Below are 15,198 nucleotides of genomic sequence, written 5' to 3'. Positions count from 1 at the left end.
GCATGTGGCTGAGTTAGTAACCCTGAGATTATTATTAAACTTCTGTGGTTTTCTGCTAGTTTACTCAGCTCCCTTGAATTTTGGGAAAAATAACTGGGCAACCAGCCCAGGAAAGAATTCTTTATAGGTCTGGGAAGGAAGAGTGACGACGGGAGATCAACATCCTATCGTCCAATGTGAAAATGACTTAAAGGGACATTGCTCATATGATTTTCCTCATTAACAATTTGGGACTAAATCCTGTAGCATGTAGGAACAGAACAGGAGTAGGCCATTCTGCCCCACGAGCCTGTTCTGCCATTCAATTAGTTGATGGCTGGTCTGCATTCCAACTCCAGTTACCCGCTTTGGTTCCATATTCCTTAATACCATACCTTGCAAAAACCTATTGATCACAGTCTTAAAATTTTTGAGTGATCGAGCCGCCAGCTTTTTTGGGGGAGAAATTTCCACAACCCTTTGTGTGAAGAAGTGCTTCTTGACATCACTCCTGAACAGCCTCGCTCTCAGTTTAAGGTCATAACCCCCATATTCTGGACTCCCTCCACCCCCCCAACCCCCCCCCGCCCCCCAGAGGAAGTAGTTTATCTACGATATGTAGATGCATCTGTTTGAAGAATTGAAGAATGAAGATGGCCCCAAAGGTAGTTAATCTAAAATTCAACTTCACTGAGCGTAGTGCATTTTCTGTGTATATGTACATGAATTGCAGCTGATTAAACTTAAACTACAGCACACAACAGCTACAGTGCAAAGTGTTTGCGTGTACTGCAGTGATCACTAAAATGGTTCTACTCAGTCTCAGCCAATTACATTAAAAATGTCACCCAAAAAGTTGATATTGAGTGCTCGCAGTTGCTATGAGAAATGTATATATAAAAATTCCAATTCAAAACTTCATTTCATTTATTTTTGTAATTCTTTCCTCCCTGATTCTTTCCAAGTCAAACTATTCCTTTTAATGGAAGTGCAGGATAGTTCTGTGACTGCACGAGCACTGTTGATAACATTCTGCAGTAATTCCATCAATGTGTTTAAGTGGAAATGACTTGCTATCCTTCTCAGGAATCCCCAAAACTGGCAATCCTACCAGTTAGAGGAGGCTAAGCATAAGCGTCAGCTGACACCAAGATCTTGTGGTCTCTCAATTCAACTAACTAATCGAAAAGATTAAACTTTTGTTTTGAATTTCGAGAAACAGGGCAGGACTTCACACCTGCACTCTCCACAAGCCACCTCAGCTGTGTCACTGTAGGGGATGCATCAGGCAGAAGCCAAGCATTTCAACAGGGAAAGGGAGAAAAATTAAATATAGGGGAGAATCACTCCTCAGCCACTGTTGCACATTTGCTGGCAGCCAGCTTCAAAGTATCAGCAGTGGCAATTGGGAACATGTAGCCAGTTGTTCCGGTCGATCTTGGGTTAATGCATGGCAGAGAGCACATGCACAAGAGTAGCGGAAGAGAAATTGATACTATATTCTGCTCTATAGGCCTGGACACCAAGGCTGGTATTTCCATTCTAAATACCAGGTCGTAGTGGCTAAACTCCCATTACACGATCTGTACCAGTGCAGTACCTGCACCATGGTCCACTTTCATGCTCACATGCTTGTCAAGTGGGATGTTCCAATCTTCCGTATTTTCAGTGTTTTCCAACTAAAAATAGAGTCGTTGAGTGCATTCAAGGCTGAGATCGATAGATTTTTGGACACTAGGGGAATCAAGGGATATGGGGATCAGGCTGGAAAGTGAGTTGAGGGCGAAGATCAGCCACGATCTTATTGGCTGAGCGGGCTTGAGGGGCGTACTCTGGCTCCTAGTTATAACGTTCTTATGAAAGGGCAATAGAAAATAGGAAAGTAAATTCCTCGGCCTTTTATAAAGTAGGCTTTGTTCCACCACCTACATACAGTGCACCTACATAACGAGGCTGGCGCAAAACCAACTGATGAGACAACCTTTCACAAGCGAGCTCAATTTTGTTACTGGTGACATTGGATTGGCAATGCTATGCTGCACAAAAAAATCTTGACACAGCACTCACACAAAAATGTAATGTACCGCTAGTGTTAGGTGCAGGACAGCGTGGGTACTCATGTTGAGAAAATAACAGCCAGGCAGATTATAGAAGATCACAGGTGTTCAAACAGGATACAATGATATAGCAAGTGCCCATTGTCTTGACAGCTCCACAGCCAATGACTGCTGGTGATATCACATACTGTATAACATCCCAAACAGCATTTTCTGTCAGTGAGAAAAACTCACACTTGCCTGCTGGTAGCAAAAATGACCGCACTTAAGTTGTAGCTTTAAACAGACAAACAGCAGGAGTTAGGAGATGTAACTGAAAGCCTGTTTAAGAGGTAGGTTATTAAGAGACTTTGGAAGATGGCAAAAGATGTAGCAAGATGCAGGGGCTTAGGAAGAGTTCCAAAGAGCGAGGACAAGGTAGGTGAAGGGTCTGCTGGCAACAACATGCAGTGTACCAGCATAGGAAGGGCCGAGGGTAAGGCTTCAGGATGCTGTAGAGGTGGAGTAGGACATGGCCAGGGAGGGGAGGATGAGTGGGATGGGGAGGCACTAGATGTCAGCAAGAGCAAGAGTGGTGATCGGTCGGGGCTGTAGTGGTAGAGCTTTGGATGAGTTGGAGCTTGTAAAGGGTGAAGTCAGGAAACCAGCATGACATCAAACCTGGAGGGGATGAGGGTGGGTGACTGTGGAGGTGCGGGAGGAGGCAAGCAATGGTATGGAGGTGAAACAGACAGTCTTACTGATGGATAGGAGGTGGAGTTTGAAGCTTGGAAAGTTGTGCAGCTGTTTTGCCCGAGCATGCAGCCAGGGAGGAGATAGGATCAGGGGCTAGTGTGTAGTTTCTGCTGGGAGCCAAAAATGATAGCTTCAGTTGTACCAACGTTGAGCTGAAGTAGAGGAGGAATTCTACACAAAATGCTTTTCCTCATGTCGTTCCCCTAGCAGCAGCACAAAACATTGTAACAAAGGTACGGTCACATCCCTTAATAACATTTAGTGATTAACTAATTCACATCCCATGGAGCTGCTCACAATGAGTTGGAGAACATGCTGCTTTATAAGCAAGGGATGGGCGAGAAAGCCAAATGGCGACTTAAAGAATGTGGAAACGTAGAGAGAGGTGTGATACGAGGCAGTGAATTAAGTGTCAACATCTTTTCTGGGAAATGTGAGGCATCCATTTTTAAAAAGAAAATCTGACACACGATCTAACTATGATGGACCCATGCTAGACGAAAAAAAATTCTCAGTGTCTTCTGGGAGTCCCTTACCATGTTTTATGCTGCTGGTATAGAGATAACTTAAGGAAAAAACTTTTTTTGTGTACATATAAAGAGATGGATGCATAGATTATGATTGAATTCAATATAAATACTTTCCCCTAAAATATTCAAAAGACAATAATAAAAGTTAAAACTATAAAATCAATACGCCCAACTATAATTCACATCGATGCAGCCTGTGATTAATTGGACCCATATAATAACACTGTACAAGGTAGATTTTACAAATTCAGACTTCTGCTGAAGAGCTTCACTGGGAGAATAAAATCTACTCTTATATCTCTATTATTGACTTTTTGAAATACATTTTAAGAAGCAATTTAAAAAAAAATCAACCCACAAATGCACTAATTAATCGATTATAAGATCATCCCTCGAGGATATCACATGAAAGTAATGTGACGGTTGCAGCCACAAGAAATTTGTGACTGCACTACAATGGAAAATACTGACAACGGCTTTCTCAAGTAAAGCTATTTGCTGCTTGGATATACAACAGTTAAACTTCTGCGTTTGACTGAGAGCGAGTTTCAAATAAAAAATCTTTCAAAACAATTACAATTCTTTAAAACATCAAAATAGTTATCTACGAGGAAAAAGTCTGTATTGGACCGACCTCTGTGCTACAAGAACTTCCAGTCATAGCAGAGATGCAACTGTGTTAGGATGAAGGAGACAAATCTATCAACATCGGAAGTAACAAATCAACATCAAAACTGTATCAATACTTGTGAAGATCTGGGAGCAAAAGTCAAGGGCCCTGTGCCATAGTAAACAGCTTGTTTATCACCGAGAGACACCGTCTAGGGGGCGGAAAAAACATTCAGAACCGATTTTATTCGCAACGTGACTGAATGTACAAGGAATTCAAGAACTACAGGTACGTTTACCCTGTAGTTTAAAAACACTCAGCGCAAGTTGATATATTGATTTGAAGAATTTGGAATCACAAGGCAAAAAGAATTATTAATTAAAAAGAACAAACTCCTACTTCGGAGAAATAAACCATTACAGGCTTGTAAGGGAACAAGAAAAGTAGTTAAATTAAACCAACAAGATGACTGGAAATCTACAGCAAAAAGCTCGTGACCTCTAAGAAAACAGCGTGTTAACCACAAACGAACACACTTTGTACCGGGGGGGGAAAAAGAAGGGACTGTTCAAAATAGAAGAGCTAAATATATACAGAATTCAACAACAGGAAGGAAATCAACTAAACAGTCCTAGAATTCTGTAGTTTACAATTTATACATAGTTTATTGAGACAGTGAATTGAATAAGTTGGAATTGTAGATACCAAAAAAGAACAGATTTATTGCCTCCAAACCTTAAAGCAAAAATTGTTACTTTTGGGGAAATACAAATTTTTTAAGAAAATATAACTTTACTAAAAATATCAATAAAGCAATTAGCCAAACCAAAATCTGTGGAGAACTCTATACTGGATTAGGAACTTGGCTGCAAGAATCAAAGACTTTGAAATTTCAGTCACAAAAGGATTACTTTGTGCCCCGCTCCAAAAAAAAATCCACTACTGCAGTTGGTGAAATAACAATAAAATTTACTAATTTTCAAGGCAACTAAGGAATTAAAGTAACAGCACACATAATAAAATCTAGAGTTGAGGAGTGTGCACACTTTGCAAGTTACAATAAAATAGTGACTATGAAGGTGGAAACTTTGTTAGGTACAATTATGGACATGCCTTTTGATGACAGTGGACTTGTTAGAAAGAGTGAGAGTACCTGCAGGAAGTGGGGTGCAACAACACAAGAAACAGTTTGACTGTTCCTTCACAGGCTCCTTATTAAACACAAGAAGTTGCTAATGATGCAACAGTCTGCTATACTGGAGAGTTATGATGATCTGAAATGCACTGCTTGAAAGGGTAATGGAAACAGATTCAATAGTAACTTTCAAAAGGGAATTGGATAAATATTTGAAGGGAAAAAATTTACAGGGCTATGAGGAAAGAGCAGGGGAATGAGAATAATTGGATAGCTCTTTCAAAGAGCTGGCACTGGCACAATGGGCCGAATGGCCTCCTTTTGTGATGTACCATAGTATGACTACTACTACCACCACACACTGATAGTGAAAGACAACACTGCATATTTAGGCCAACCACTGGCAAAAAGAAAACCTCATTTTATTGGCCTTTAAGGGAAATAACCGAATTAGTGAATGTAACGGACTAACATTGAGATACTGCAAGTAACCTCCTGCTTATTGTTTTCCCGTTAAAGTCTGATGGAAGATGCGGTCAATGTTACAATGATGGATCCCAGCACATTTCTACAAGGTGTTGACCATTGCAAACCTGTGTTCTGAAATGGTACATTGTATCTATCTTTGTTGAAACCCAATTTGGAAAATATGCTCTTTATGCTTCGTATAACAATACAAGAGAGAATGAAGTGCATATTCTATTATGCACTGGGTCTTTTTAGTAAGAGCAATCTTGCATTCATCTCAGACACCAAGAAGGCCCCATGCTCTCCACTGAAGAATTTATTCTTCCATGACTTTTCTATTACTTAGCACATACTTTTCAACTTCTGCTTGCCAACAAAAGAGTCCAAAGTGAGCAGAACAGTAATTGATTCAATAGGCCAAATCACCCACCTACTGTCCAATGACAGACTAGAGTGAGCTCACCATGTTAATTCCACCAATTCAGTTCATGTACCCCAAAATGAAACACTAAGGGTCTGTGTGGTGTGGTGTACTGCACACAGTCATGAAGAGGAACAGTGAAGTGCTAGTGACCCAAAGAAATAGAACAGCAGTGGGAAACATTTAAAACGGTGATCAATAGAGCCCAGGAGAAATATATCCCACTAAAAAGCAAGAACAAAATAGTCAGTAATGATACACCATGGGTGAATATAGAAAAAGGGGCAAAATTGAAACTGAAGAAAAAGTCATACACTAAGTATGTAGACAACAAAGGAGAGGATGACAAAAGGGAATACGAAAAGGTTAGGAAAGAAGTAAAAAAAAAACGATTAGAAAGACAAAGAGAAACTACGAAATTAAATATCGAGGTATATAAAAAGAAATAGTAAAGTATTCTACAGACACAAAAATAACAAAAGAAAAATCAGGACAGGGAGAGGGCCACTAAGGGACACATACGATAAACTCACAGGTGATGACAGCAAAATGGCAGAAATATTAAATAATTACTTTGAATCAGTATTTACCAGGGAGACTTACATGGTGGGCATGACATGAGAAGAAGAGATCAAAAAAGATATAAAGACACTTAAAATAGAAAGTGGGGAGATAATTGATAAACTAATCAAACTTAAGAGAGGATAAAACCACTGGTCCGGATGGATTGCATCCACGCATATTAAAAGGAGTTGGGGAAGAGATAGCAGAGGCACTATTACATATATTTAAAACTTCATCAGAAAAGGGGATAGTGCCAGAGGACTGGCAGACAGCTAATGAGATAGAACCAGTCCGGGGAACGATAGGCCAATTAGCTTAACGTCGGTGGTAGAAAAGATAATGGAATCCTTACTCTAAGATGTAACAACAAAAATCTAAAAAACAAAAATATAATAGGAACATAGGGACAGGAGGAGGCCATTCAGCCCCTCGTGCCTGCTCCGCCATTTGATAAGATCATGGCTGATCTGTGATCTAGCTCCATATACCTGCCTTTGGCCCATATCCCTTAATACCTTTGGTTGCCAAAAAGCTATCTATCGCACATTTAAATTTAACAATTGAGCTAGTATCAATTGCCGTTTGCGGAAGAGAGTTCCAAACTTCTACAACCCTTTCTAATAATGAATAGTCAGCACAGATTTCAAAAGGGAAGGTCATACTTGATCAACCTTACTGAATTATTTGAAGTAGTAACAGAAAGTGTAGAGAAGGGTAATGTGGAAGATGAAATGAATTTGAATTTTCAAAAGGCCTTCGATAAGGTATTGCATAGTAGATTCATGACCAAGGTCAGAGCATGTGGAGTCAAGAGACAGGTGGCAGAATGGATAGCAAGCTACAAAACAGAAAACAGAGAGTAGGGGTTAAAGGTAGTTACCCAGATTGTCAAAAAGGTAGGAAGTGATGTTCCACAAGGATCGGTGCTGGGACCACTGTTGATCACTATTTACATAAACGATTTGGACTTGGGAATCGCAAGTACAATTTTAAAATTTGCAGACGACATCAAATTGGGGCATGTATTGGAGGACAGCGACAAAATACAGGACGACATAAAAAACTTGCACAATAGGCGTGTAATTGACAAATGAATTTCAATATAGATAAGTGTGAGGTATTACATTTTGGTAGGAGGAATAAGGGGGCCACATACTGCTTGGATAAAAAGAGTTTAAATGGAGTAGAAGAGCAGAGGGATCTGGGGGTACAGATACACAAATCACCAAAAGTAGCAAAGCAGGTTAATGAGGCCATCAAAAATGCAAACCAAGCACTGGGGTTCATTTCCAGAGAGACAGCATTGAAAAGCAGAGAAGTTATGTTAAACTTGTATAGAACCTTGGTTAGACCACATGGGGTACTCTGAACAGTTCTCTTCTCCATATTATAAAAAGGATATAGAGGCACTTGAGAAGATGCAAAAAAGATTAGCAGGATGATACCAGAACTGAGAAGTTACACCAATCAGGAAAGATTGAGCAGGCTGGGGCTCTTTTCTAAGACTGAGGGGACTGATAGAGGTCTTTAAGATTATGAAAGGTCTTGATAGAGTAGACGTAGAGATGATGTTTCCACTTGCGAGGGAGACCAGAACTAGTGGCCATAAAAACAAGATAGTCACTAATAAATCCAATAGGGAATTCAGGAGAAACCTCTTTACCTAGAGAATGGTAAGAATGTGGAACTCACTACCACAAGGAGTAGTTGAGGCGACTAGCATAGATGCATTTAAGAGGAAGCTAGATAAAACACATGAGGGAGAAAGGAATAGAAGGATATGTTGATAGGGTTAGATGTAGTAGGGAGGGAGGAGGCACGAGTGGAGTATAAGGAAATATAGGTTTAGAAGGTATTTAGGGGAACCAGGCTCAAAAGGGTTAATTAGTCAAGGCTTTAACTGAAAGAACTGTACCATAACATAGACTGCTTTCAAATTAACTTACTGCAGCTGCAGGCACTAACAACCATAAGCATCTTGTTATTGCAAACTAAGGGAGGAGACTTTACAAACCAGATCAATAAAATTCCTTCTGCTGCAACGGGAAATCAACAAGGGCCAAATTCAACTGGGAACACAGGCCGCAAATAAGCACCTGGTCAATACCGTCCCCTCGTGCACGGAAAGTCAGAAAAATCAGATTCTGAACAGCATGAAACTACCAGTTCTAGCTACGAGTAACAAAGTGAAGGAGATGTTTGCCCAGGCAATATATATTATGTCCGGTCACAGTTACCGAGAAGTAGAGGGAGGAGAGGAAATAGTCAAATTTATAATCTGACAGTGAGCATTGCCTGCTGAGGAGAATGAGGAAGACATGGAAAATGTGGAAAGCTCAGAAGAACTCAGCAATATAACTGCAGGTGTGATTACAGACAAAGATTTGAGGGGATTGTGAGAAGAATTGATGAAAATGACTATGATATTGATGATGTTCTCTGGCCATTGCTTTTAGAGTTTGCGATAGAGAAACTATTACAGGTATTGTCCAAACTCTGGAGGCATTAGAAGATAAAATACAGATTGTCCAGCTTAGCAAAGAGATGACTAACCACGTTCACAGTTGCCACCTGTATTCAAGAGAGGTTTCTGCATATGTGTTCAGGGATACTGTTACAAATGACCTAGAACAAGGAAGTGGTAAAGAGGAGACTTCACAAGATGCTAGAGTACACCATGAATTTTCAGAGAAAGAGGGTATAGCTACTGGAATTGGTTACTGTGCTGTAACCCACTCGGAAACCACCCTAACTAAGCAGAAAATTTTTGCAACGTTGAATATTTTTGAGATGACTACAAGCTTCTACCACATTACTAACAAACAGGTTGACATTTAAATAATAAAGGTTAAAAGCACACATATCTTATGCTATGGGTATTTAATCTTGCATTCCTTCAAGGACCTAATTCCACCCAGACTGACCTACCTTCCTCAGAATGCACAGTGCTATCTCAACATCAAGATTTTGGGACCAAAAGTTGTGGTCAAGGGCTCGACAATGAGGTCGAGTCTGATAAAGTCTATAACCCGACTGGCTAGAAGTACTTAGTGCAACAAAGAACCATTGATCACCAGCAAAAAGCTGGCAGTTGGCATGTATTAGCCATGGCTCAGCGGTAGCACACTCGCCTCTGAGTCGGAAGGTTGGGAGTTCAAGTGCTCCTCGAGACTTGAGTACATAATTTAGGCTGACACTCTAGTGCAATACTGAGGGAGCGCTGCACTGTCGGAGGTGTTGTTTTTCAGATGAGGTGTTAAACCGAGGCCCAGTCTCAGGTGGATGGAAAAGATCCCATGCACTATTTTGAAGAGCAGGGAAGTTCTCCCCAGTGTCCTGACCAATATTTATCCCTCAACCAACATCACTAAAACAGATTATTTGGTTATTATCACATTACTGTTTGTGGGAGCATGCTGTGAACAATTTGGCTGCCGCGTTTCCTACATTACAACAGTGACTACACTTCAGAAGTAGTTCATTGGATGTGAAGCACATTGGGACATCCTGAAAGGCGCTATATAAATGCAGGTTTTTCTTACTTTTCTTTATATAAGTATATACACAAGAGACTTCGTCCGATTATGTGTTAGGAGCACCTGAACAGTGCTTCAGATGCTCAGCACCCATATTAAATGGAAGACTTTATCCCTCATGGATCTTTGCTACTTAATTGTACAGCAAATTTTCTAATTTCTTCTTATAGCTGTTTGTCATTCATGGCTTCTGTGCTACATCAGTGTTTTTGAGAAAGGAAGTTAGTGAAACTTAGCGGAGCCTTATGGAAAGCTTGTTAAAACTGCATCAAAACAGTTACCTGTGCCCATTCCCAGGGAGTGGTTACTATTTGCTGCATCACTCTGGGCATCCTGCTCTATTTGTACATTCTGGAGAAGGAGGAAGATCATGAGAGGCATATCAGATATATGCATTTGCACCTCCGAATACAGCAGCATAATTGTTATACTGGAATAGCAACCCTAAAGGTCTTCAGTTCAAAGCCCAACATTGGCAAATTGTGAAACTGAATTCAGCAATCTGGTAATTTTTGGGCTAGCACCAGAAAAAAAAAAATAATCAAAAAAGCTGCCAGATTATTGCAAAAAACAAACTGGTTGTCCTTCAGGGAACCTGCTACTCCTACCTAGTCTGGCCTATACCAGACTCCAGTCCTATACTACGTAGTTACATTCATTGCCCATCCCCAGTAGCTCTGGGAAGCAATTGCATGGGTAACTGAGTGGCTACTTAATAGGGCTTTAAGAGTCAGCCACATCCAGAGAACAAATAAATATATTTTTTTAAATCTACAAGGGCCTGTCTTTATGTCGCTAGCATTGTTTAAAGACCTGGACATTCATACCTGGACATGTCAGACAAAACCTGCACAAAGAGATTACAATTCCCCAAAGAGGCCAACACTGAACTTGACCTACAAACAACTTCAAAATGGACATCGTTCTTGCAATCAAGGTGACCACATCCTTCAAATTTTATGCAATAGGGTCTTTCCAAGTAACAGAAGTTATCTGTCAAATCTCCCAACCTGCAGTGACCAGTTGCATCATGCAGGTCACAGATGTCTTGTTCGTCCGAGCCTCTCAATTCATCAGTTTCCTCATGGAAAGCAGACAGCAACACAAAACGGTCCTGCAGTTTCACTGTCTGGATGATTTCTCCCAAAATTGTGGAGGAGACCAAAACTAGGGGCCATAAATATAAGATAGTTATTGATAAATCCAATAAGGAACTCAGGAGAAACTTCTTTTCTTAGACAGTGGTGAGAGTGTGGAACTCAATACCACTTGCAGTGATTGAGGCAAATAGCATAAATGCATTTAAGGGGACGCTAGATAAGTACATAAGGGAGAAAGGAAAAGAAGGATATGTTGAGAGGGTTAGATGAAGAGGGATGGGAGGAGGCTCGTGTGGAGTATAAACACCAGCATAGATCAATTGGGCCAAAAGGCCTGTTTCTGTGTTGTAAAATTCTATATAAAATGCATTACTGATGACTCCTACTCCCAATATCACCCCTTTCATGGGCAGAAAAGGATTCTACTCTTACTGATGTGCAGCTGGTCTACCTAATTAGTCATTAGGTTATGCCTGCTAGCTTGGCAGTTGCAACAATTTGTCCATGCATTCATTTTACAGCAATTTATGGTTCTATGAGATTTGATGGATGTTTACTGGGGGAAGGCTATCCATGGCAGCTTACACCACCTGAAGAACCCAAGGACAAGAAATGAAAATCGCACTCTTACCATGTTCTTGGTCAAGCACACCATCAGCCTTCTTAAGCAAAGGCTCAGATGTCTTGGGGAGTGCTCAGTATAATCAGGCATGCTGCATTTTACACAACTTAACTCTGCAAAGGGGCCGTAGGGAAGAGCAGACTGCAGAACACATGCAACTGCAACCAACTGTAGATAATGACCCAACTAAGAGCGAGAAGTCACATCAGTCTAGCTGGCTAATCAGCCCGAGTGATAAGGCAGCTCTAACAGAAGACATTTTTAGTTAACTGCACAACACAAAGTACAACAATCATTTCTACATGTGCCAATACCCTACCCAAATAAAACACCATTCGCTTTGCCCAACCTTAAAGCAGGACTACTGAATACAGTAACACTTCTCACAACTACCTCAATCTGCCTCATAGCAAAAGAATAGTCAGCGCACAGTAGTATCATAAATACCACACTGTGTAATAGGCCAACAGTGTGTGCTGAAGTTGTATTTAGAGTAGCTTCCCCAGTGCTTCCTGTTTGTCACACTGCATGGAAAGTGGGTGCTGCTGTCCATGCTCCCCCTCCTCATTTTGAGAGGAGCAACCTTCAAGAGCTGCTGCTCCTGAAAATGTTCCCCCACTCCTTCTGCACGCTCAACGAGTCATGGGCTGTGCATCAAGATGGGCTCTGCATTATCAGCCCCATATTTCACTGCACTTTCCATACACATCTTGGCACAGTGTCATCAAATCCTTTGTTGCAAGATAGATGAGTTATGACATATTTGTCTTACAGGGGTGGCAGTCGATTAATAATACTGGTATTGATCTTCCTGCTGTTGGGGATGCTATCAATTTTTATGTCCTTATATCTTGGTAAATATTTGTGCAGCTGTTTCAGACCAAACTACATTATGGTAAGAATACAAAATGTCCACGTTTGGTATAACTGGAGTAATTCAGAGACAGAAAAGAGACAAAAAAATGGCACAGGGCTGTGTAATTGCTGCATAAGAAAAACATTTTAAAAGTCACAACATTCAAGAATGTCCTTTGGGATTCATATATTGCGTGGGACAACAGACTGTTCTCTCAGTGGGGTGGAGAAGGGAGAGGAAGTGATCCAACTAGGAGGTATCCACTCGAGTCTAGACAGATAGATCCTTAATGAGCCAAATGGAGTTCTACATTTTAATTGGCAGATATGATTATTTTCATTTTTTTTCCAGATTACAATTCCAACCCCCAGTCCCCCCACCCCACCCCTCTTCAGGGGACACTGACTCCTTGCTGGGATACAGCACCAGAGGTGGTGGTCACTCTCCGATACTTCACCCACGTGTCCGTTCTTTATATGTGAGCCCAGACAACGGGTATCAACAGACTATTTGAACATGGGGCACTTCACAGCTGAGCTCAACAGTCACACATTCCACCAGAGTCACTGGATAGTAACCAGGAGTGGGAAACCTTGCTGATCCCCCCCACCCCCAACAGATTGTCCAGCAGCACAAGCAATAGGTCATGGGGACCGTTGAGTTTTGATGTTTTTTACGTTAGTTTTTTTTCTTGGACCACTCCTGTAAGCAGATCTTACGTCTCCTATGATCCATTTCCTTTTCCTGCTCAATATCTAGGCAAACGATAGCATAACCCAAGGATCACTACACAGAATCATTACTCTGTACACCAGCTACTGGAATTTAAAACGTGCGACCAAGTGATTCACCTCTCTTTGAAGAGCTGACTGATTATACACGATCAGACCAAAACTCAGGCATTGAACCAACAGAGACTTTATTTAAATAGAACAGGTATAAAATAGAACAGGTAAACACAAATAATTTACTTCACTTTCCTCCTTGATACATTAAATAATGAACTATGTCATTTCTTATAGGACTCCTCTGGTATGTTCTCCTCCTTTGAGCACTTCACCTTGTTCCACCCCTCTCACCTCCTTTATATTTCTCTTTGACCACTGTCTCCCATCCCTCCTTTCCTTCTTCAGCCTCTGCACTGAGCAACTCACCATCCTCAATAATTTCAATCTTCATCTTAGCTCCCCTTGACTTCTCTCCTCTGAATTCACTGCCCTCCTGTCCAAATCACTTACAACTGCATTTTCTAAAACCCAGCTGTCTAGCCTTTGACCCTCCATTCACTACAGTACTTCGACAACCACTGATCTGCTCAACCACTTTTTATGTCCTTGTCCCCATTAAAATCTTGATTCTCTCACATTCCAGTCAATCCTCCTGGTGTGGTCCCTATCTTCTTTTCTCCACTATCAACCATTTCCTTAAACTCCAACAAGTATGAGTAGTTCATGGATTTCTTTGTCACAAAAATTAAGACCATCCGTTCAGCTGCCTCTGCTATTTCCCCCCACTTCCCTTGCCCACCGAGCCAAACCTCCCCTCCAGGCTCGCGTCTTCTCTAGCTCTCAACCTGCGTTTTTCTCTAGTATGTCTCCTACCTCCCCATATGCTCTCTCTCAGCTCTTTTTATCTATGAGACTAACCTCCTGTTTCCTTGATCCCATTCCTATCAGACTGCTAACCATCCAACTTCCCTTCCTGGTCCCCATGCTAGCTGACATTTTAAACTGTTCCCTCTCCTCAGGTACTGTCTCCCTCCCGTCATCACCCCACCCCTCAAAAGCCCACCCTCGACCTATCTAATCTTGCAAACTACCACCCCATCAATAACCTCCCTTTCCTCTGCAAAATTCCTAAACATGTTGCTGTCTCGCGAATCAGTGCTCATCTCTCCAAAAACTCCATGTTTGAACCTCTCAAATCAGGTTTCCATGCCTGCCACAGCAATGAAGTGGCCCTAATCAAAGTCACAAACGACATCCTCTGTGACTGTGGTGTAGCCCGCATTGTCAAGAACAACTGGGAGGTAAACCAAATTTAATCTAGTATGAGGGAGTAATCTACAGAAAGAATTAATCTGGTTAGAAATTTCTAATGTAACTTAAAGCTAACACTAGGAATTTACTACAGCCCACCAGGCCAACACAAGAACAGTTTGCTCTACAAAGAAAAAAGGGTGCGAGAGAACAGGAAAGTTAATTCAATGGGAGACTTCAATCAACCCACTATAATGTTAGATTTGGTAAACGTAATGCATGACTGCTTATTGATTCAGCACTCAAAGGACTTCACAAGAGGCAGTGCATATCTTGACTAAAGCTAGTAGTCAGGTACAAAAAGCAATCAAAAAGGCTAATGGATTGTTGGCCTTTATCTCAAGAGGGTGGGAATACAAAGGGGAGGAAGTTATGCTTCAGTTCCATAGAGCTTTGGTCAGATCCCATCTGGAGTATCGCGTTCAGTTTTAGGCACTGAACCTCAGGAAGGTTACATTGGCCTTGGAGGGAGTGCAGCACAGATACACCAGAATGATACTGGGCTTAGAGGGTTAAATTATGAGGACAGGTTGCATAAACTTGGCT

The 15,198-nt window shown here is 41.2% G+C and overlaps 1 protein-coding gene across 1 annotated transcript in view; it reads right to left on the bottom strand.

Moving 5' to 3' along the window:
- The window catches only part of ptpn9a (protein tyrosine phosphatase non-receptor type 9a), a 159,933-nt gene that overhangs the window by 69,613 nt on the left and 75,122 nt on the right, over window positions 1-15,198 (bottom strand). The window lies entirely within an intron of this gene.

Source organism: Heptranchias perlo, chromosome 38 (assembly GCF_035084215.1).
Source record: "Heptranchias perlo isolate sHepPer1 chromosome 38, sHepPer1.hap1, whole genome shotgun sequence".
Taxonomy (NCBI): Eukaryota; Metazoa; Chordata; class Chondrichthyes; order Hexanchiformes; family Hexanchidae; genus Heptranchias; species Heptranchias perlo.
This window is presented reverse-complemented; position numbering and strand designations above follow the sequence as displayed.